This window comes from Argopecten irradians, chromosome 15 (assembly GCF_041381155.1).
Source record: "Argopecten irradians isolate NY chromosome 15, Ai_NY, whole genome shotgun sequence".
NCBI lineage: Eukaryota > Metazoa > Mollusca > Bivalvia > Pectinida > Pectinidae > Argopecten > Argopecten irradians.
This window is the reverse complement of record NC_091148.1, coordinates 20,936,457-20,960,455: the sequence shown is the minus strand read 5'-3', so window position 1 is coordinate 20,960,455 and position 23,999 is coordinate 20,936,457. Positions and strand designations below refer to the sequence as shown.

The following is a 23,999-nucleotide window of genomic DNA, read 5'->3' as shown; positions in this document are numbered from 1 at the left end:
CACATGGTGATATTGATAAGTCTTCTAGAGGACAGACATATTCTATATTTAAGACATTTTGGCATAGAAAAGTATGCCCCTTGTCTTTCTCTGCTGCAAAACAATACTTGTTAACTGATACTGTGGTCCCAGGAACTTGATGACAATAGTCATTAAGAATGGATATTTTCATTAACATCAAATTAACAAGGAAAATGCTAAAGGTGTTATAAAATCATTTGACATATAACATCATAGGAAAGATTAGAATGGGCTTCCAAGATTTTAATGTGCGTCTCTTATTTTACACCTTGGTGTCCAAGGAATTCTCAATAGTCCAAACTGGAAGGAACACCAGCCAAATTTATTTCTTATTGTACAAAACTACAGTAGTATTGACCTTAGAAATATATTCCTCCTATCATCGAGACCGAGCCATTTAGTACTTTCAGTACTTTGATTTCTTTTTGTCTTAAAGGTGAATCTGGAATGTCAGGAATTGAAGAATTGAAAGATCAAGAATCAACTTCATCAACAAGTGATGTAGAACCTTCAAGGTACTGCATATCTATGATTCTGTTTTCAGTTTTGAAAGATTTATAACACAAGTTTTTTCAAAGTATATTTCACATTAATAGTTGTAACTTGTTATAAAAAGTAATCATTGCTTCAGAAAAGCTATACACACAGTAACATATAATAAAAAAACTATATGTGAAGTGTTTATTATAAAAGTTCTCATGTTTTTATTTATTTATTTTTTTTATTTCATAAAGTGTATGTAGTTATCATATTTTACACATTGATATTCAATTGTTTATACGATTGTATAAATCTGATATTTTACATGAAAATACATTGGAATGAGTATAATTCTTGTGTCAAAATGCTTATATACATATATATGTGTGTACATGTACATCTGAATACCAATGCAGTGTGCTTATGGTTTGTTTTCCTTATTGTAGGTATCGGCAAGGGCGCATATTGAAACAGAAAAAATCAGAAAGCATCCTTGACCCATTCGAGTAAGAATTTATTCATGATGTTATTTGCGTTTACAATGTATACCTGGTGTAAGATATAAGGTATTTTCCATCTTCATAACTTTCCTCCAAATCACACTTATTTTGTAAGAATCAAAATAAAATTTGAATGCATTATATTTTTTATGATAATTAGGTGAAGGTAAAGACTATTGCTATCTTTAGGTAATCAATGTTTGGACTCCAGTGACTTTTTTTAACTGATTTACACCAAACACTTTGTAGCGAAAGGATTTGGGGATAGTTTATATTTATTAAAGTCAATGCTTGGTAAGTGCAAATACTTGTTTTAATGACATGTATATCAATTATAAATGGACCTTTGTTGAGGTTCATATGGTGTAATATCGCCCGAGTGGAATAAAGAATGACCGAGGGCATTATTCAAAATTCTACAAGGGCGATGTAACACCATATGGAATGAATCAAAATTAAATGTCCTTATTTTTATGGTAGATATGTTGTTTATGCCAAAAACAATCTCTTATGTGCATATTTATGATAAGAAAAGTGTTGGTCTAAGAATGGCTCCACAAAAGAATATTGACGCTGTGCTTCTAAAAATATGGAAATGCAGAGTCAATATGCTATATATTGAATGTCATGTGACCATATATTAGCAAACGAAAAAAGTTGAAAATCAGAGCATATATAATATATTCATTTCAGCCTTACAGTAGAAGTTAGTGAAGAAAATCGGGATGAAGACATTGATGAATTATGATTATGAACAAAGTTTCAATGTTACAATAGGGTAAGTATGTTCTTCATGTAAATGAATAGAACTTGTTACTTAAATGACTTACTGTACTTAAAATTATAAGTATGGTGTTTAGTTCCCAATTATATCAATTACACAGAAGGGATTATGGGCTTAAACTTGTTTAGTGTATTGTCTGTCCTTCAAATTAAGTTTCTTTTACAATCACTTAGTAGTATGGGTCAAGAAAATTTTGTTATTTGATAATTTTGATATTGGACCTTGTGTGAAATTAGACAAAAATGACAGCATAATAAATGACATATTGATGTAAATGTATTTGTAATTTGATACTTTGGAGGAAGAGATTGATGACGAACCAGGTGAGGATCAGGAAGACATTGTTGGCACAGGGATTGAAAGAATTCTTCATGAAAATGATCACCAAAAGCTGACACAGGACCAAAGTTGCATAGCTTTCTTGGAGCCTTTGCTTTTGTCGGCTAAAACTAAAATCAGTCTGTCTTGCCAGGTAAAGGGATGCAAGGAGGAAGCCACCATCCGAAACAAGTTCACTGGGTCTGCATTATATCTCACATGGGTATGTTATTTCATTATCAAACTAATCTGAAAACTTTCACATACATCCCCTTTACTATCCCCTTTACTTGCATTATTTTTTGTCCAATAGAATTATTATAGTGACCTCTTAATACTACCTAATTGACATGTAACCTTGTTAATTGTATGCCAGCCAATCAAATCCTACCTATTGCATGAACATGGAGATAATATATGCACTGGTGGAATTATTTTGCATTAACACTTGTGAGGTGTTTTTTTCCATATTTAAAACTGATCATCTGATTTTGAATATTGTGCTGATAGATTTCTTTGATTTTCCTTCAGGCATGCTCATCTGGTCACACCATATTTCGATGGTGCTCCCAACCTGTCTTGAACAGTCTTTATTCGCAAAGTTTTGCTACTAAGACTTCCTAAGTGCTTCATCATTTGAAAGGATGCAGTCTAGATACTTGGTACCACAAATTGATCTGTTTTGGACAGATAAACAGAAATAAGTGTTAGAAGGATTCAAGGACAAAGAACCGGTTATATTGGGTAAGCAATCTATTATTATTTTTTTATGAAAGAATAGTAAATGTTGTAGTTGAGTTAAGCATGTTGCTAAATACACTGAACAGCAAACCTTACGTGGAGCATTTTACAGAAAAGGGGCAAACAAGTCATCCTACTCCATTTATGCTAGGGCCGGTGAGCTTATGTCATGGCGCGGCGTCCGTCGTCCGTCCGTCCGTCTGTCCGTCAACATTTCCTATAAATCGCTACTTGTCCTAGAGTTCTGCATGGATTGTAACCAAATTTGGCAACAAACATCCTTGGGGGAGTGGGAACAGAACTTGTATAAATTTTGGCTCTGACCCCCCGGGGGCAGGAGGGGCAGGGCCCAATAGGGGAAATAGAGGTAAATCCTTTAAATCGCTACTTGTGTTCTAGAGTTCTGCATGGATTGTAACCAAAATTAGCCACAAACATCCTTGGGAGAAGGGAAAACAGAACTTGTATAAATTTTGGCTCTGATCCCCCAGGGGCAGGAGGGGCGGGGCCCAATAGGGGAAATAGAGGTAAATCCTATAAATCGCTACTTGTTCTAGAGTTCTGCATGAATTGTAACCAAAATTAGCCAGAAACATCCTTGGGAGAAGGGGAACAGAACTTGTATAAATTTTGGCTCTGATCCCCCAGGGGCAGGAGGGGCGGGGCCCAATAGGGGAAATAGAGGTAAATCCTATAAATCGCTACTTGTTCTAGAGTTCTGCATGGATTGTAACCAAAATTAGCCACAAACATCCTTGGGAGAAGGGGAACAGAAATTTTATAAATTTTGGCTCTGATCCCCCAGGGGCAGGAGGGGCGGGGCCCAATAGGGGAAATAGAGGTAAATCCCTAAATCGCTACTAGTCATAGAGTTCTGAATGGAATTAACCAAATTTGGCCACAAACATCCTTTGGGGAAGGGGAACAGAACTTGTCTAAATTTTGGATCTGACCCCCGGAGGCAGGAGTGGTGGGGCCCAATAGGGGAAATAGAGGTAAATCCTTTAAATCGCTACTAGTCATAGAGTTCTACATGAATTGTAACCAAATTTGGCTACAAACATCCTTGGGGGAAGGGGAACAGTACTTGTATAAATTTTGACTCTGACCCCCTGGGGCAGGAGGGGTGGGGCCCAATAGGGGAAATAGATGTAAATCCTTTAAATCGCTACTAGTCATAGAGTTCTACATGAATTGTAACCAAATTTGGCCACAAACGTCCTTGGGGGAAGGGGAACAGAACTTGTATAAAGTTTGACCCGACCCCCTGGGGGCAGGAGGGGCGGTGCCCAATAGGTGAAATATAGGTAAATCCTATAAATCGCTACTTGTCCTAGAGTTCTACATGGATTGTAACCAAATTTGGCCACAAACGTCCTTTGGGGAAGGGGAACAGAACTTGTATAAAGTTTGACTCTGACCCCCTGGGGGCAGGAGGGGCGGTGCCCAATAGGTGAAATATAGGTAAATCCTATAAATCACTACTTGTCCTAGAGTTCTCCATGGATTGTAACCAAAATAAGCCACAAACATCCATAGGGGAAGGGGAACAGAACTTGTATAAATTTTGGCTCTGACCCCCCGGGGGCAGGAGGGATGGGGCCCAATAGGAGAATTAGAGGTAAATATTCGAATTCCTTCAGAAAAGAAACAATGAACCTGTATTTAGAACATTACTTGGCATTACAAACCAGGTGAGCGATACAGGCCATCTGGGCCTCTTGTTTATGATAATTAGGTGAAGGTAAAGACTATTGCTATCTTTAGGTAATCAATGTTTGGACTCCAGTGACTTTTTTTTACTGATTTACACCAAACACTTTGTAGCGAAAAGATTTGGGGATAGTTTATATTTATTAAGTCAATGCTTGGTAAGTGCAAATACTTGTTTTAATGACATGTATATCAATTATAAATGGACCTTTGTTGAGGTTCATATGGTGTAATATCGCCCGAGTGGAATAAAGAATGACCGAGGGCATTATTCAAAATTCTACAAGGGCGATGTAACACCATATGGAATGAAACAAAATTAAATGTCCTTATTTCTTATGGTAGATATGTTGTTTATGCCAAAAACAATCTCTTATTATGTATGCATATTTATGATAAGAAAAGTGTTGTGTCTAAGAAGGGCTCCACAAAAAATATTGACGCTGTGCTTCTAAAAATATGGAAATCGCAGAGTCAAAATATGCTATATATTGAATGTCATGTGACCATATATTAGACAAACGAAAAAAGTTGAAAATCAGAGCAAATCTAATAAATAATAATATTCATTTCAGCCTTACCAGTAGAAGTTAGTGAAGAAAATCGGGATGAAGACATTGATGAAATTATGATTAGTGAACAAAGTTTCAAATGTTTACAATAGGGTAAGTATGTTCCTCATGTAAAATGAATAGAACTTGTTACTTAAGATAGACATACTGTACTTAAAAATTATATGTATGGTGTATTAGTTCCCAATATAATCAATTACACAGGAAGGGAATTATGGGCTTAAACTTGTTTAGTGTATTGTCTGTCCTTCAAATTAAGTTTCTTTTTAACAATCACTTAGTAGTTATGGGTCAAGAAAATTTTGTTATTATGATAATTTTGATATTGGACCTTGTGTGAAATTAGACAATAAAATGACAGCATTACATAAATGACATATTGATGTAAATAGTATTTGTAATTTGATACTTTGGAGGAAGAGATTGATGACGAACCCAGGTGAGGATCAGGAAGACATTGTTGGTGCACAGGGATTGAAAGAATTCTTCATGAAAATGATCACCAAAAGCTGACACAGGACCAAAGTTGCATAGCTTTCTTGGAGCCTGTTGCTTTTGTCGGCTAAAAACTAAAATCAGTCTGTCTTGCCAGGTTAAAGGGATGCAAGGAGGAAGCCACCATCCGAAACAAGTTCAACTGGGTCCTGCATTATATCTCACATGGGTATGTTATTTCATTATCAAACTAATCTGAAAACTTTCACATACATCCCCTTTACTATCCCCTTTACTTGCATTATTTTTTGTCCAATAGAATTATTATAGTGACCTCTTACATACTACCTAATTGACATGTAACCTTGTTAATTGTATGCCAGCCAATCAAATCCTACCTATTGCATGAACATGGAGATAATATATGCACTGGTGGAATTATTTTGCATTAACACTTGTGAGGTGTTTTTTTTCCATATTTAAAACTGATCATCTGATTTTGAATATTGTGCTGATTGATTTCTTTGATTTTTCTTCAGGCATGCTCATCTGGTCACACCATATTTCGATGGTGCTCCCAACCTGTCTTGAACAGAGGGCTAAATGGAGTTGATCTGCTATGTGCAAAACAGCTATATTAGCAATCAGGCAACAACATCAGCAAGATGTCCTTTATTCGCAAAGTTTTGCAACTTACACACACTTCCTAAGTGCTTCATCATTTGAAAGGATGCAGTCTAGATACTTGGTACCACAAATTGATCAGTTTTGGACAGATAAACAGAAAGAAGTGCTAGAAGGGATTCAAGGACAAAGAACCGGTTATATTGGGTAAGCAATCTATTATTATATTTCTTTTTTGTATGAGAAGCAATAGTAAAATGTTGTAGTTCAGTTAAGCATGTTGCTAAATACACTGAAACAGCAAAACCTTACGTGGAGCATTTTACAGAAAAGGGGCAAACAAGTCATCCTACATCCATTTAAGCACTCAGGAAACTGAACACTTCTATTTTATATAGATTAATCTAGGCCAGATGACAGAACACAGCCTTCCTTACAAAGTCAAAGGTGAGGGTTATGAGTTTTTGTGTTGTGCAAGTAGATGGACGACATGGACAGCCCGGACACTGTGGCACAGTACTGCTCATACAACAGTAATGGGAAAATGACACACAAAAAAACTGTCCATCGTCATATTGGACAAAAGAAGAAACTGAAGAGAAAAGCACAAAATTTAGAACTAGCGGTTTTAAGAGGATCCCTGAACACTTTAAAAGTGAAGAAAATGATGTCTGTGAACTTGTGACTGATGCACATCTCCAAATTGGAGCCATGATGAGTAAGTTGTGTGAATGAAAGTAATCCATTATAATTCTGATATGAATGATTTTGACGGTTTTGTTGTGTATTCCAAAATTTTAGTTGCCATGGTAACCAGGTCACTATACACAGGTTTCAAAATATTTAGAATAACTCCTTTTATTACAAAACTACTGGATCGATTTCAATGAAATTTGGCAATATTGTTTTGGATTTTGTGGGGTGGGCATGCAGGTTTTCTATATTCAAAATTTTAGTTGCCATGGTAACCAGGCCATTATACACAGGTTTGAAAATTTGTCAAGAACTAGTCAGACACCTGTAATAAGAGGAAGTGGGGGTATTAGTCAACCAACGACTTATAGTTCTAGTTTTGATCAGAATTATACTTTTGTATCTCAGCTTTCAGATATTTTGTCAAAACCATTTTCATATTTAGGCGGATGAGATAAGTCTGAGAGAAAACTAATTCATATAATAATGTGTTATAGAGAAAGACCACAAGGAAATCAAACATTCCCATGACATCTGACATGCTGCAAAGAACCTGGGCAAGAAAATAATAACAGTAAGAATATCTTCCCCCACTACCACGCCATCCCTAAAAAGATAGTTTATTGAAACCTTCATTTTTTCTTTTCCATTTTAGCACACCTGGCCCGTAGGGCCGGTGAGCTTATGTCATGGCGGGCGTGGCGTCCCTCGTCCGTCCGTCAACATTTCCTTTAAATCGCTACTAGTCATAGAGTTCTGCATGGATTGTAACCAAATTTGGCCACAAACATCCTTGGGGGAGGGGAAACAGAACTTGTATAAATTTTGGCTCTGTCCCCCCGGGGCAGGAGGGGCGGGGCCCAATAGGGGAAATAGAGGTAAATCCTATGAATCGCTATTTGTCCTAGAGTTCTGCATGGATTGTAACCAAATTTGACCACAAACATCCTTGGGTGAGGGGGAACAGAACTTGTATAACTTTTGGCTCTGGTCCCCAAGGGGCAGGAGGGGCGGGGCCCAATAGGGTAATAGAGGTAAATCCTTTAAATCGCTACTTGTCATAGAGTTCTGCATGGATTATAACCAAATTTGGCCACACACATCCTTGGGGGAATTGGAACAGAACTTGTATAAATTTTGGCTCTGACCCCCCGGGGGCAGGGGGGGCAGGGCCCAATAGGGGAAATAGAGGTAAATCCTTTAAATCGCTACTTGTCATAGAGTTCTGAATGGAATGTAACAAAATTTGGCCTCAAACATCCTTGGGGGAAGGGGAACAGAACTTGTATAAATTTTGGCTCTGACCCCCGGGGGCAGGAGGGGCGGGGCCCAATGGGGGAAATAGAGGTAAATCCTTTAAATTGCTACTTGTCATAGAGTTCTACATGGATTGTAACCAAATTTGGCCACAAACATCCGTGGGGGAAGGGAACAGAACTTGTATAAATTTTGGCTCTGGCCCCCCCGGGGGCTGGAGGGGTGGGGCCAAATAGGGGAAAGAGAGGTAAATCCTATAAATTGCTACTAGTCGTAGAGTTCTGCATGGATTGTAACTAAATTTGGCCAGAAACATCCTTGGGGGAAGAGGAACAGAACTTGTATAAATTTTGGCTCTGATCCCCTGGAGGTAGGAGGGGCGGGGCCCAATAGGGGAAATAGAGGTAAATCCTTTAAATCACTTCTTCTCATAGAGTTCTGCATGAATTGTAACCAAATTTGGCCACAAACATCCTTGGGGGAAGGGGAACAGAACTTGTATAAATTTTGGCTCTGATCCCCCGGGGGTAGGAGAGGTGGGGCCCAATAAGGGAAATAGAGGTAAATTCTTTAAATCGCTACTAGTCATAGAGTTCTGCATGGAATGTAACCAAATTTAAACAATAATTTGATGAAAGTATAGTTCTTTGATTCCATAAATGCCCCATTTTTCGTTTAAAATATCAGTGCCTGATGATTATTCAGTCTAACACATTACCTACAACATTGATATTGTCTAAGAATTTATTCCAAACATGAAAGAATGTATCCAGTATATTGTCCAAACTGGTCAGAGTATTTATCTCTAATTCTCTATACACAACAGCTTGGAATCACTCTGCGAATTCCAACGCCGAGCCTTCCATGCTGCCAAAGGATGAACTGCCTGTAGGCAGCATGACGATTTGCTTTATTGTAATAATTCAGTTCATCAACAGCAAGGACATCGTTTCTGTAAAGCCGAGCTAGGGCTAATACGGTCTCGTCCAAAATCAAGACCGCATTTTGATGTAATACAGGTGTTTCGGGTTCCCAAATTGACACAAATAAAGTAGTGTACAATTAACAATCGATTCGTCGCACCTTTCGACTGATGATTATGATGTCACAACGTTTACATAAAAAAATGACAACAATCATAGGAAGGTGGGACTTATCAATGTTAAATTGTTCTTTACCCATAATGTTTTGGGATCTCGCAACACCTGTATACATATGTACCTGAAGACAAAAAGTAATGAAATAAAACCAAATGATTCATGCCTAACAGTTATAACCAGTAATACATAAACGTGATATTATTCCAACGTCACACAGAAATGAATAATGATCACAAGATCAAATTATTTCTTTCAACTTATTTACAATGAAAGAAAGCAATTGTTGCTAGCATAAAACCTGTCATAAACGACTGATAGTCTACTTATGCTGATCAACACATGTACTATTCCGGACAAATAATTTTTAGATACATAGAAATACAACAAATAGAGTAAACATTATATAAAATATAATTTCAAATGATCTACAAATACCTACTGCCAATTGTGATGTGCAGTGCTCAGGACAGCCTCCACAACAAAGCTTTTCGGGCTTTGTGGGCATTTCTCTGCATCATGTACAGGTGCACCAACTGGGTGGAGCTGTCCCTCCTGGTTGAGGATGATATACCCCTGGTTGAGGTGCACTTGTTTGCTTTGTTTGTTTGTTTAATTAACGTCCTATTAACAGCTATGGTCATGTAAGGACTACCTCCCATGTATGCGGTGTTTTACGTGTATGTTGTGCGAGGTGCGTGTTTTGTGAGACTGCGGTATGTTCGTGTTGTGTCTTCTTGTAAAGTGGAACTGTTGCCCTTTTTATAGTGCTATATCACTGAAGCATGCTGCCGAAGACACCAAGCAACACACCCCAACAGGTCATATTATACTGACAACGGGCGAGCAAGTCGTCCCACTCCCTGTATGCTGAACGCTAAGCAGGAGCAGAAACTACCACTTTTATAGACTTTGGTGTGTCTCGGCCAGGGGACAGAACCCAGAGCCTTCCTCACAGGGGCGAACGCTCAAATCAAGGCCAAAAGTGAGGCGGTGCCAAGGGAGGCATTAGGAAAGATAAAGTCAGTTAGGAAGAAGAGAAAAGTTAAGAGCCTAAATTTAGTCGCCTTTTACGATCATGCAATAGGGGCAGCAGGTACAATTCTAACGCCCTACCTGCAGGGCCAAATAGTAGGACGTTAATTAATCAAACAAACAAATTATTTCTATTATCCCAACGACTGTCAGAGCACCAGTTGATGTATTGCAGTTTATATCTGATGCATGCTATGGTTAATTTTAGATGGTAGAGCTGGTACCAGCATCATCAGTTTTTGTGTACCCTCATGACCTAGAGGGAGGCCGTCCTTACATGACCATAGCTGTTAATAGGACGTTAATAAATCAAACAAACAAACAAACCTAGAGGAAATTAAAAAAGTGAGGAACATGGCAATAGCAGGCACAGTATGGTATGGACATGGTTGTCGAATGGCCAAGTTGTTTATTTGTTTATTTAAGTTTTACGGCCCATCGACAACTAAGGTCATTTAGGGCCAAACTACGAGTCATGCATTGATATCAGGATAAAAGATCAGGGTAAGAAAAGGCAGGCAAGGACTAAAACACAGACCGTAAACGTTTATTTGATAAAAAAAAAGGTTTGCATCGGATAAAATAGTTTTGGCTAAAACACATGAGAAAACTCATGCACAAAGTTGACGAAACGATGAAATGTTGAGTTGATACGATGATATGATGAGAAAACGTTTATATTTTGTTTAAAATATCGATTTCTTTGAGATAATTAAAAATACGACCATGTCTCACGGCATGAAACAAAGTGTACATGTCGGAGACATCGTAGTACTTATCTCGTATGTGCTTAAAATCAATACAGTGCACTAAAATATGTTCCACTGTGAGAGGAGAATCACATGCATGGCATATGGGAGGATCCTCCCCTCTCAATAGATAGGAATGTGTAAAATATGTGTGTCCAGTTCGGAGCCGAGAGAGAACAACTTCCTCTCTGCGGCCTCTCCGACTGGACAGTTTAGGATTAAGTGTAGGTTGAATTTTAAACAGTTTATTGTTTGTTTCGGTAGACCACCTTTGTTGCCAATGGTATTTGATGGCTGACTGAATTGAAGGTTTGATGTCGGTGTATGGTAGTTTCAAATCTGTTTGTGCTAGGCGAAGAGCAGTCTTAGCTGCTTCATCAGCCTGTTCATTCCCCTTTATACCCACGTGACTGGGAATCCAGAGATAAGTAATTTGAGTTTTAGAAGATAATCGAAAGGTTCGGATTAAAAGATTTTGAATTAGAGGGTTTCTTGATTTCAAAGCCTGAAGAACCGAAAGAGAGTCTGAACAGATGATTGCCTTTTCAATGCGGTGTTCTTCGATGTGGTCAAGAGCCAGACCGATAGCACAAGATTCTGCAGAGAAAATGGATGCAACATCTTGAAGTCGGATAGAGGAACAGTGATTAGATGTACAGCATGCTGCCGCAACTTTATCACCATCTTTTGAGCCGTCAGTGTAAATCTTAACATGATCAGGGAAAGCCCTAATGCACTCCCGAAAGGAGGATTTGTGTTCTTCGGGTAATGCACTGGATTTTGCCCTCTCATGTAGAGATAAATTGATATCAGGTGTTTGAATGAGCCATGGTGGTACATCCGATACGGTGTACTCGTCAATGGTGTCGAAATTTATATTTAGTTCCTGCAAAAACTCTGAAATTCTTATGCCAAATGTTGGGATGAGCTTTTGATTTTGTCTGAATATGTCCTGGTGTTGTGGATTAAATACAAGATCGAATGCGGGGTTTTTGGGATCGGATTTCAGTTGAGCAGCATACTGTAAGGATAATTTCTTTCGTCGATCGTCTAGAGATAGCTCATTAGCTTCCACATGGAGACTCTTCACAGGTGTTGTTCGAAAAGCTCCAAGTGCGAGACGCAGTCCCTGATTCTGTATAGAGTCAAGCGTCTGTAGATAGGAGCTGCGAGCCGATCCATAGACAATAGAGCCGTCGTCAAGTTTTGATCTAATAAGTGCCCGATAGATACGTAGAAGCATTTCACGGTCTGCACCCCAATCAGAATGGGAAAGAACTCGTAGAATGTTCAGCGCCTTCGAGCACTTATCCTTCAGATGTTTGATATGTGGAACAAAGGACAGTTTCGAATTAGTCCAAGAAATTTAGTTTGTTCAACTACTGGAATTTTAATTCCATTGAGTGTGAGGTCAGGATCATTGTGTGGTTTTCGTTTTTGACAGAAGTGCATACAGACAGTTTTTGATCTTGAAAATCTAAAGCCATTTTCGTCAGCCCAATTTGGTAATTTGCCTAAACATTGTTGTAGTTATCGTTCTATAGTGTGCATGTTTCTTGATTTGTAACGGATCAAGAAATCATCCACAAATAGAGACCCTTCCGTAAATTGGCCAAGACATTTAGTTATGCTGTTAATTTTTAATCCAAAAAGTGTGACGGACAGGATACCACCCTGAGGGACGCCCATCTCCTGTGTTTCTGTTTCTGAATAAGTTGAACCCGTTCGAACTTTGAAATGCCTGTCAGATATAAAATTTGAAATAAACTTTGGCAAATTACCACGTATACCGATATCATGGAGATCGTTCATGATTCCAAATTGCCAAGTTGTGTCGTATGCCTTTTCAAGGTCAAAGAATACGGCCACAAGTTCTTTCTTGGCAAATGCTTCTCGTATAAATGTTTCTAGTCTAACTAAGTGGTCTACCGTTCCCCTGCGGTTTCTAAAGCCGCTTTGCAAAGGACTTAAAATATTGTTTGATTCCAGGAACCAAGCTATTGTTTGATTCCAGGAACCAAACTAATCTAGTATTTATCATACGTTCTAGAGTTTTACAAATACAACTCGTCAATGAAATAGGACGATAGTTATTGGCATCAGTAGCATCTTTCCCGGGCTTCGGAAGGGGTATAATAGTAGATTCCTTCCAAGACTCGGGAATTTTGCCAGAAGAGTAAACTTGATTAAATATAGTTAAAAGACATTTTAGTGAAGAGTCTGGTTATTGTTTTAAAAACATATATGGAATTTCGTCTGGTCCAGCTGCCGAGTCCTTTGATTTCTCAAGGGACTCGAGCAATTCTGGTATCTCGAAAGGCCTATTGTAACTTTCACTATTGGAGGATTTAAAATTAAGACGTCTCTTTTCCTTTTCTTTTTGAAATTTTTTGGAATGATTTTTGACGGATGAATGTTTAGCAAAATTTTTGGCAAAGGCGTCAGCTATTTCGGATTTTGAAGAAAATATTTTATTTTTGTTAATGAGGTGGGAGGATGGTGTTGCTTTTCTTTTCCCACTGATTTTACCAATCATTTCCCAAACTTTCTTCGAAGATGTATTGGAATTAATTTTTGAGACGTACTCTTTCCAAGTACTTTTCTTGTCGGACTTAATAGACCTTCGAGCTTTAGCTCTCCATATTTTAAAATTGTTATAGTTTGAGACAGTTGGCGAAGCCAAGTACCGCCTCAGAGCTGCATTTCTACCAGATCTATTGATAAATGAATCATTTGACAGAAGGAACTTAGTAGGTTTTGGCACGGATTTTGGTATGGTTTTTATAGCGATAGAAGTGAGCGCTTCTGTGAAAATTTTAATGGGGTCATCGAGGTTCAAAAAAATATCCTCGATGAGCTCCTCGGCGCATAAGGTTTTAAACTGAGCCCAATCCGCCTTATGTAAATTCCAACGAGGAATAGGCTCCTCAAGTTTTGGTGACCCTATATTTTTTAATATAATTGGAAAGTGATCGCTTCCACAAAGATCATCGTTGACCCTCCAATCATAATCCAGAAGAATTGATGGATGGCATAACGATAGATCAATGTGGGTAAGCGAGCCAGAGGCAGAGTGTAAATATGTTGGGGCATTGGTGTTATAAAGACATAAGCTGTTTTTATCGATAAACTCTTCGATACGTCTACCTCTATCGTCAGTGCCTGGGGATCCCCAGAGGCTTTTATGACCGTTAAAGTCACCCATGATAATATATGGCACTGGTAGTTGTGATACGATGTTACTCAGTTCATCACAACTAAATGGAGAATTTGGAGGTAAATATATAGAACAGACTGTTATTTTTCGGTGAAGAGTTGCGCTTATAGCAACAGCTTGTAAGGTGGTATTTAGCTGAATGTGTCTGTGAGGGACGTTTTTATGCACCGCCACCGCCACACCACCTGATGCGCGGCCACCTGTTGTTCAGGTATTTTATAAAAACTGTGAATTATATGACCTTGGGGTCTTACGTTACCCCCTGGGGAGGGGTCAAGTTTACTTTAGTTTATATAGGAAAAACATATTTGTGAACATTATTTGCCCAATGTCCGTAGGAAATTAGTCAAACTTGATTAGAATTATTAGCCTAAGATATAGCATTTTAACATCCATATCCGTCCTCGATGACCCCCTGGGGGACCAGAGGGGCAGGACCAAACGGTCAAATTGATTAAAATTTCATGGTCATGATTCTCTTCACGTACGTGACCGGAATGCACTCCTCTTGGAAGTATGACAGTATGTCGGCCTCATTGTCATTGCACAAGGCTGGGCACCTGATTACCCCCTTGCTGCAATTCAATGATGAGTGTGGTTTTACACACACAGTGAGGCAGGCAAAACTGGTGGTTCCAAGGAGGTTCTCCGCTTGTTGCTTGCGGAAAACCTCTATTAGGAGATCACCCGATCCCAAAGGCTTAACAGATTTGACATCGCCGGCAATGCCTTTGATGCCCTTTCGCAATATTAAGGGTGATAAACCTGCAGTGGTCTTGCCTGTGTAGAGGACATGACCAGAAACTGTGGGAATATGTTTGTTGTACCGCTTTTTGTTTGTTGATTTGTGGTTGATTCCTTTTGGGGAGATTTTGGATGTAGATCATTTTGTTTGTTTTGGGAAGCCATCTTTAAGAGTTTATACTATTCGCTAGCTGTGCCCCCACCCACCCCAGAGCCCAACAGGGGGACACTCACGATGACTATGATGGAATATCCAGTGTCCAAAGTGCCAAGGGTTACCACAGATAGTATACTACGTGAAGGATATGTTTCGTGAACGAACAAAATTCCAAAATCAAGGTTGGCGGACAGCACGCTCGCAAGACTTAGTAAACCCACAAGACTCGTGATCAGAATAAAGACAAAATCCAAATTAGACTCACGATTGACCTAAAGCCTCCGGCCTTCTTTGTGAAATCTACTGAAATACCAAGGGGCACGGGCATGACCAGGCGATTGATAATACAAGGTCAATATTACCTCTCGTCTAAACACGGAGTCTGAAGCCGTAAGGTAGTGTGTAGCGAGTAAAAAAAGGAAGAAAAAAGATCAAAACCTGTTTCAATGCCACCACCAGGACCTTCTATCCCCGGATAACGAGATGCAAACCCACGGCAAACAGGTTTTTGCTCAAATTGGATGCTACTGTGAAAGCCTCTCAGCTACGCTTATATCACGCGGGACGCAGCACCGACACACAACCCCCAAAAGTGGTGTGCATCCGCAAGAGACCAATGCACACAGTCTCGGGACGTGGGACCCAGCTTTCATGGAGACCTTTTTTTAAGCATGCTTATACATTGCTCTTATTGTAAATCATGACAATACCGTGTTCATTTCTTTATTTCTTTTCAGATAATAGATTGTTGATCATACACAAAAATTCCATGTATGTAATAAATCTGATGCATACATATTGCCAGCACAGTGGAGAAATCATGTAACACTGACTTAGTTCTGCATCATCCCCTCTGAAAATGAACTATTACTACCTGTTGAGGACAATGTGTTGCTTCTCAGATTTTTGTTATTTTAAGTTTTTTTTACTGGTATTCCTTGAATTCAAATTTCTAAAAATATCAAATTTAATCTACAACTACTAAAATTCACGTTTTTTTTATAAAGTTTATTTTGCCTTACACCAATTAGTTCTAAAAATATCAAATTTAATCTACAACTACTAAAATTCACGTTTTTTATAAAGTTTATTTGGATAATTATTGCATTGAATATTTCACCACAGGACATTCATATGCAGTGCCAAAACCAGGCATCCTGTCAAGGTATATTGCAACAAAGTATAAGGTAAATATGATTTAAAACTACATTGTCTCAAATAAATTGGTAGTATCCTAATGCTCTTCAGGATTTGAGTTCAAATTTGTCTTTCTGGTTTTTTTTTTTTTTTTTTTTTTGTTCTTCTTAATGCTGTGCAACAAATAGATTTAATTACAATCTTGAGAATCATTTCTTTCTTCCAAACTAACTTTATCCTTCCTAATGCCTCCCTTGGCACGCGCCTCACTTTTGGCCTTGAGTTGAGCGTTCGCCCCTGTGAGGAAGGCTTTGGGTTCTGTCCCCTGGCCGAGACATACCAAAGTCTATTAAAGTGGTAGTTTCTTCTCCTGCTTAGCGCTCAGCATACAGGGAGTGGACGACTGGTTCGCCCGTTGTCAGTATAATGTGACCGGGTGGGGTGTGTTGCTTGGTGTCTTCGGCAGCATGCTTCAGTGATATAGCACTATAAAAAGGGCAACAGTTCCACTATACAAGAAGACACAACATGACTATACCGCAGTCTCCCAAATACGCCCCTCGCACAACATACATGCAACACACACGCATACATGGAGGCCGTCCTTACATGACCATAGCTGGTAGTTTGTTTGTTTGTTTGATTTATTAACGTCCTATTAACAGCTATGGTCATGTAAGGACGGCCTCCTTGTAATCAGTATGGGGGTTGCGATGGATGTTGTGCGAGGTGCGTGTGTTTTGGGAAGACAGCGGTATATTCATGTCGTTTGTGTTCTTCTTGTTATTACATAGTGGAATCTATTGCCCTTTTTATAGTGGCTACTATCACCTGAAGCTTGCTGCCGAAGGACAACCAAAGCAACTCACCACACCTGGTCTACATTATACTGACAACCGGGGCGAACCAAGTTCGTCCCAACTCCCTGTGATGCTGAGCGCTAAGCAGGAGCAGGAAAACTAGCTCTTTTATAGTCTTTGGCTGTGTGCTCGGCCAGGGGACAGAACCCCGAGGCCTTCCTCACAGGGCTAGCCGACACGCTACAACTCACGATGACAAAAAGTGAGACCGATACCAAAGGGACGGCATTAGGAAGAGATAAAGGTCAAGTTTAGGATAGAAGGAGGAAAAATGATAAGATCCTAAATTTAGTAGCCTTTTACGATCATGCAATAGGGGCAGCAGGTACAATTCTAACGCCCTACCTGCAGGGTAAAATAGTCAATCTGACTAAAATACAGATCCTTATAACCACTCCGTTAAATAAAGGATCTGACAATATCCCGTAGTGGGTCACGTCCAGATGACCTTTATACCACGTGGTCTTAATATAAGATACATTTTCTACACTTGTCACATCAATAGAAAACGATAATTCGTCCCAGTATACATATACAATTAGCTTTGTTGTGTTCTTTGGGCGAGATGCTTACGTAAACCAAAATAAGTCTGACAGCTTTTTCGAACTATTTCGTCCCCAGAAATTCACTGTCAAATTTTTGCAAGTAGCAATTTGATTGGCTATTTCCAAAGGTCATCTGGACATGACCCCTAATGGGATTTTCTCAGATCCTCTTATTAAACGAAGTGGTAATAAGGATCTGTATTTTAATCAGATTGAAATGGGAGGCGTCAAATTGACGCACGGCATGCAAAGATCATGAGTCAAAATAAATTTTGCTGCGTCAATGACCCGTGGTCTCGGGTTAATGGATGCCCTGTGTCATTTTCAAATGATGCTAAGGAAGAAATGATATTGCTGTAAGTAAATATATACATATATTGGAAGTTGTATTTGTTAGTGGGGAATTTGTTTGTTTGTTTGAGTTTTACGGCCAATCGACAACTAAGTTTATTTAGGGCCAAACGACAGGGCAGGCATTAGTATTAGGATATACACATGGACTCTATCTAAAAAGATCAGATCAGGATAATAAAAAGGCAAGTAAACACTAAAACTAAATTGTAAATGTTGATTTAATAAAAATGAGTTACATAGGATAAAATAGTTTTGGCTAAAACCCATGCACAATGTTGACGAAACGATGAGTGTTGCGTTGATATGAATATAAGATGAGATGAGAAAACGTTCAAATTTTGTTAAAATGCCGATCTCTTTGAGATAATTGAAAATACGATTATGTCTTACGGCATGGAACAAAGTTTACATGTCGTAGACACCACAGTACTTATCTCGTATGTGTTAAAAATCAATACAATGCAATAAAACATGATCCACTGTGAGAGGAAAATCACATGCATGGCATGTAGGAGGATCCTCCCCTCTCAATAGATAGGAATGTGTAAAATATGTGTGTCCAATTCGGAGCCAAGAGAGGAAAACTTCCTCTCTGCGGTCTCTCCGACTGGAAAGTTTAGGATTAAAGCTGACAATGCAAGTAAAAAATGTACATTTGAGATTAAAAAAAAAATATTAAAGGTTTTTTTCAAAATTTGTTTCTGAGACAGCCCATTGCGTTTCTAAGGACGGGCAGACGCCATTTTGTTTGAACTCTGCTTGGATAAAGTGCGTGAATCGACACACGTGCGCTCAGTCATGTACATATACACCTAGAGGTTAACCACTGTGTATCGCCTACTAATACATAAACAAAACCCCTTACCTGTAAATAAGTGTAGGGCTTGATTTAGCAAGCAAACATGACAACTCTTCTAAGCTGTCATTTAGATGTTTCAACAAATTAACTTTCCACACAAATGCATATAAATCCTGATAATAATCCGTCCCCAATATCTCCACGTATACTATCGTACCCGATGTACTCGGACTGGCCATCGGCCCACTTTGGCCCTGGCAGGTAGGGGCGTTAGAATTGTACCCTGCGGCCCACCTATTGCATGATCGTAAAAGGCGACTAAATTTAGGAAACTTATCTTTTTCTCTTCTTCTTAACTCGACTTTATCCTTCCTAATGCCTCCCTTGGCACCGCCTCACTTTTGGCCTTGAGTTGAGCGTTCGCCCATGTGAGGAAGGCTCTGGGTTCTGTCCCCTGGCCGAGACACACCAAAGTCTATAAAAAGTGGTAGTTTCTGCTCCTGCTTAGCGTTCAGCATACAGGGAGTGGGACGACTGGTTCGCCCGTTGTCAGTATAATGTGACCGGGTGGGGTGTGTTGCTTGGTGTCTTCGGCGGCATGCTTCAGTGATATAGCACTATAAAAAGGGCAACAGTTCCACTATACAAGAAGACACAACACGAACATACCGCAGTCTCCCAGTACACTCACCTCGCACAACATACACGCAACACACCGCATACATGGGAGGCCGTCCTTACATGACCATAGCTGTTAATAGGACGTTAATAAATCAAACAAACAAACCATGGCCACTTGCCACGTGAACCACCTGTCCCGAACAAGTGACGCTTCCATATATAAACTACCAAAGGTACACACGTGTACATGTGAGTGTAATATATACATGAAATGTATATTGAAGTGTTTTATTAGCTCGTATGTGACATATTTTGGGATCTAGCGGACAATATCACTTCAATGAAACCTTGTCAGGTGAGTGCAGTGTTTATTTTTAGTTTGACAATGTTACAACATATTAGAATTTCCGTGTTTATTTACGATATAATGAAAATGGATCTCGCACGTGGAAAGAAGGTATAAATTCATCCATTACTTTTAATTTAACTATATAGATCTTTATATGGTTCTTGGAAACTTTATTTGAGAAATGGTTCTTGGAAACTTTATTTGAGAAATGGCCCTGCAGGTAGGGCGTTAGAATTGTACCTGCTGCCCCTATTGCATGATCGTAAAAGGCGACTAAATTTAGGATCTTATCTTTTCTATTCTTCCTAACTGACTTTATCTTTCCCAATGCCTCCCTTGGCACCGCCTCACTTTTGGCCTTGAGTTGAGCGTTCGCCCCTGTGAGGAAGGCTCTGGGTTCTGTCCCCTGGCCGAGACACACCAAAGTCTATAAAAGTGGTAGTTTCTGCTCCTGCCTAGCGCTCAGCAAAAAAGGAGTGGGACGACTGGTTCGCCCGTTGTCAGTATAATGTGACCGGGTGGGGTGTGTTGCTTGGTGTCTTCGGCGGCATGCTTCAGTGATATAGCACTATAAAAAGGGCAACAGTTCCACTATACAAGAAGACACAACACGAACATACCGCAGTCTCCCAGTACACTCACCTCGCACAACATACACGCAACACACCGCATACATGGGACCATGACCATAGCTGTTAATAGGACGTTAATAAATCAAACAAACAAACAAAATTATTTGAGAAAACATTGAAAGAACTAACCATTTTATTATTATTACCTCTTGGGTATATAGTACAGTAGATCTAGAGCCGGTCAGGTGTTAGTTGTTACACCTTGAACAGCAAGCGTTCGACTGATTGCACGTGTGTGTGGTTCACGCGCTTTATATAGGGGTCGGTACCTGGTGTTGTATCCAAGCAGAGCTAAAACAAAATGGCGACTGCCCGTCCTTAGAAACGCGAGGGGTTGTCTCAGAAACGAATTTTGAAAAGAAAATTGAAAAAAAAATTATTTTCAATTGTATACTTTTTAACTTGCATTGTCAGCTTTATGTGTAAGTTGTATTTCAAACAGTTTATTGTTTTTCTCGGTACACCACCTTTGTTGCCAATGGTGTTTAATGGCCGACTGAATTGAAGGTTTGATATCAGTGTAAGGTAGTTTCAAATCTGCTTGTGCTAGAAGAAGAGCAGTCTTAGCTGCTTTATCGGCCTTTTCACTCCCCTTTATACCCACATGGCTGGGAATCCAGAGATAAGTAATTTGAGTTTTAGAAGACAAAATGAACCTAAAGCGAGGGTTAGGATGGACATGACCTTATCTAGTCATCGAGCGGGTCAGTTCCTGTACCTGTTGGAAACAATGGGAAAATATCAATACAATTATCACTGTACATAAAGATCATCTTCTTAGCCTTTTTTATTTGAATAACAAATATTATTTATCTTGTATAGATACTGTAAATACTTCAAATCTCCTTATCTTACATTCAAAACTGAAACATGTAAATGCAGTTTCACACAAAAATTAAAATATCGGTATGTTAATTAATAGGGAAACATAAAATCGACAAAACGTAAACTAATCAATTGATTACTTTAATAGTGACCGTCACGACACATTTTGAGTATGATAGAGGCTGTTGTTACATTATAGAGATATCATCATGTCTATAATGATACTGCAGATATTCGAGTGTCTTGTGATTTTTTTTTTAAATATCTACAAGGTACGAGGTCGGAGATCTATTTTAGGGAGATTGACTGCATAGTCAATGATCCACAGTTCCTGGTGGATTTCTTTTCTCTGCTTATAACAGGGGATGATTTCTTTCTGAAGCAAGGCGATATGACCTTGGCCCGCGATCATAACAATATAAGACTAAAGTCGAGATGACTCCCGAGTTGATCAATGGGATTTTCAACCAAAGACAAAACAACGCTTTCCTGAGTCACTCAGATAATCTGCTTGCATTGATTGAGAAGTTTGGCCGTATTGTAAAAATGCAAATAGCTACGAGATCACCTACTCTCTGAAACAACTTGCTGTCTCAAAAACTATGTGTTTGATATCCAATGACTTGGTACCAGAAGAGTTGTTTAACAGAGTGTCTGCTGTAATCTTGCGGACTTTTAAAATATCTGCACTACCTTGAACAGCTGCACAAGTTTCAATCTGCCTTTTCAGGGGATTTGGATGTTTCGAGATTAACAATCTTTGCAGCATGATACTGTTCATGCACTGGGAACGATCAACCAAAGCGGTCACTGTGTTCAGTCCTTCACAATCAGAACTTCCTCCAGGATCGGGACGTCATTCTAGGGAAACTCTGGAACGATTATTATAGGAGACGTTGGCAATGAGCTGTCAACAGCATTACCAGTATTCGTACAAGATGCACTGCGACTTTTACCTGAATCCATACGACACCCAAGTAGATACAGCGTGATACACGCCCAGGGAGGGGTGCCTTGTAAAAGCGACTACTGCCGAGGGAAACACAAATTGACAGGATCGGATCTACTGGTCTGGGGTATAATAGAGGTATACACAATATTTAAATAGTTAAAATATGTAATGCTCGTTTACCGGGAAGAATATGTCTAACATCAGCTTCATTGTACTTGGATGCTAAGAACATTTATCGGTAACTAAACCATATTAGTTTTCTATAAGGAAAAATAGCAAATCGTAAAGATAAATACTACAAACCAAAACATCTTAAAGAGACAATTCACTCAGGCTAATTCTTTTACATAACCAAGAAGCAAAATATAGCATAAATGTATTGTTCTACATTTCTTATGAAACATATAACGTAAAACGTTTATAAATTCCTCGACTTTGTTAAGTATTTTAATTTATATCGTTGAAATATCAAATCGTTGATCAATACGATTAAGCAGGTACAATATGGACGCTGTACCTTTACCCGAGCAAAAGTCTCGCCCGTTAAACAAATGAACAACATAACCATTGAGACAAGTCAAGGTAAACACACTACTGTCAGAGCAATTTAAGCAGTTCTAGACAAAAGTTGCATTACTCTACGAGCAAGGGACAGGGTTCGGCATACAAGAAGTTTGACCACAGTGTGTAATGGCGGACAGCGAGCGATTTTGAACATTTCACACACAAGTCGCCACCGTGGGCTTTTCAGGCATATTACAGTAAAACCGACTGATCTAATTACCATTAGAACTGTTTTTTCCGATACATGTACAAATTTTAACGTTCTCTTAGACTGAATTGTCCCTTTAATGAATAACAAATGTAATAGAATCACTGTTTTAAGTTATATTGTTTTCATGCATTTTACAGACTGGTACAGTACCTCAAAGACACGGATTCAATGACAGTATATAAATGTCACACAGCCAACTACAAAACATTTTAGTGAAATATTCAATTTCAAATTCGCATGGATTTTATTTAATTATTCCTCAGATATCATAAATGATTATCATATATACCCCAGTTTGATACAATGATGAAGTCTGTATTTTGTAAAACTGTTACTCTTAATACAATTGTATACTTCGTTTTACTGGAATTCTTCTTAGACAGGAGGCCAACCTCGAAGGAACTAGATCAACTGTCGTTTGACGTAGTGTCATCTCGCCGGTTCATTATTCAGCTAAGTCTGTCGTCAGCAGAGATTTCAAACATCGGGGAAGAAACCAAAACCCAAGGGGTTGAAACACAGACTTCGAAGATGTTCCTTAGATGGACATGCCACTATCCTAATCTCACATTTCGTTACATCCAAGATGCGATGAAGGAAACCGATATGGCTTGGGATGAACTAGGCAATTCTATTGAGCGTTCGCAAGGCATCAATTTAAGTGATGTAAAATGACCGCAGAACCAAATGATGTCCCTATATACGATATGTTTACGTTTGCCACTGTCAAGGTTAAATGGAGATTTCAAGTCTGGTCACCTGTCACTAATTTTGAAGAATGGCATATCGCATACCCGTGAATAAAAAGAAATTAAGTTCTACCATCTTGCTAAATTTTACGTAGGGGGTGCCATCTCATGTTGAATTCCGCACCAAAAATTTACCAAAATATTTATAAAATTACAATATTATTATCCTTGGACGGAATATCTATGATGTTCTATCGGACGACAGCGAGTTTGTTGACAACAATCGCCACCAAACAACCTACTTCAAGTAGTCCTGTTTGTCCG

The 23,999-nt window shown here is 38.9% G+C and overlaps 1 pseudogene; it reads left to right on the top strand.

Moving 5' to 3' along the window:
• Positions 1-468: 468 nt before the first annotated feature.
• On the top strand, positions 469-23,661 carry LOC138308662 (uncharacterized; annotated as a pseudogene).
• The last annotated feature ends 338 nt before the right edge of the window (positions 23,662-23,999 follow it).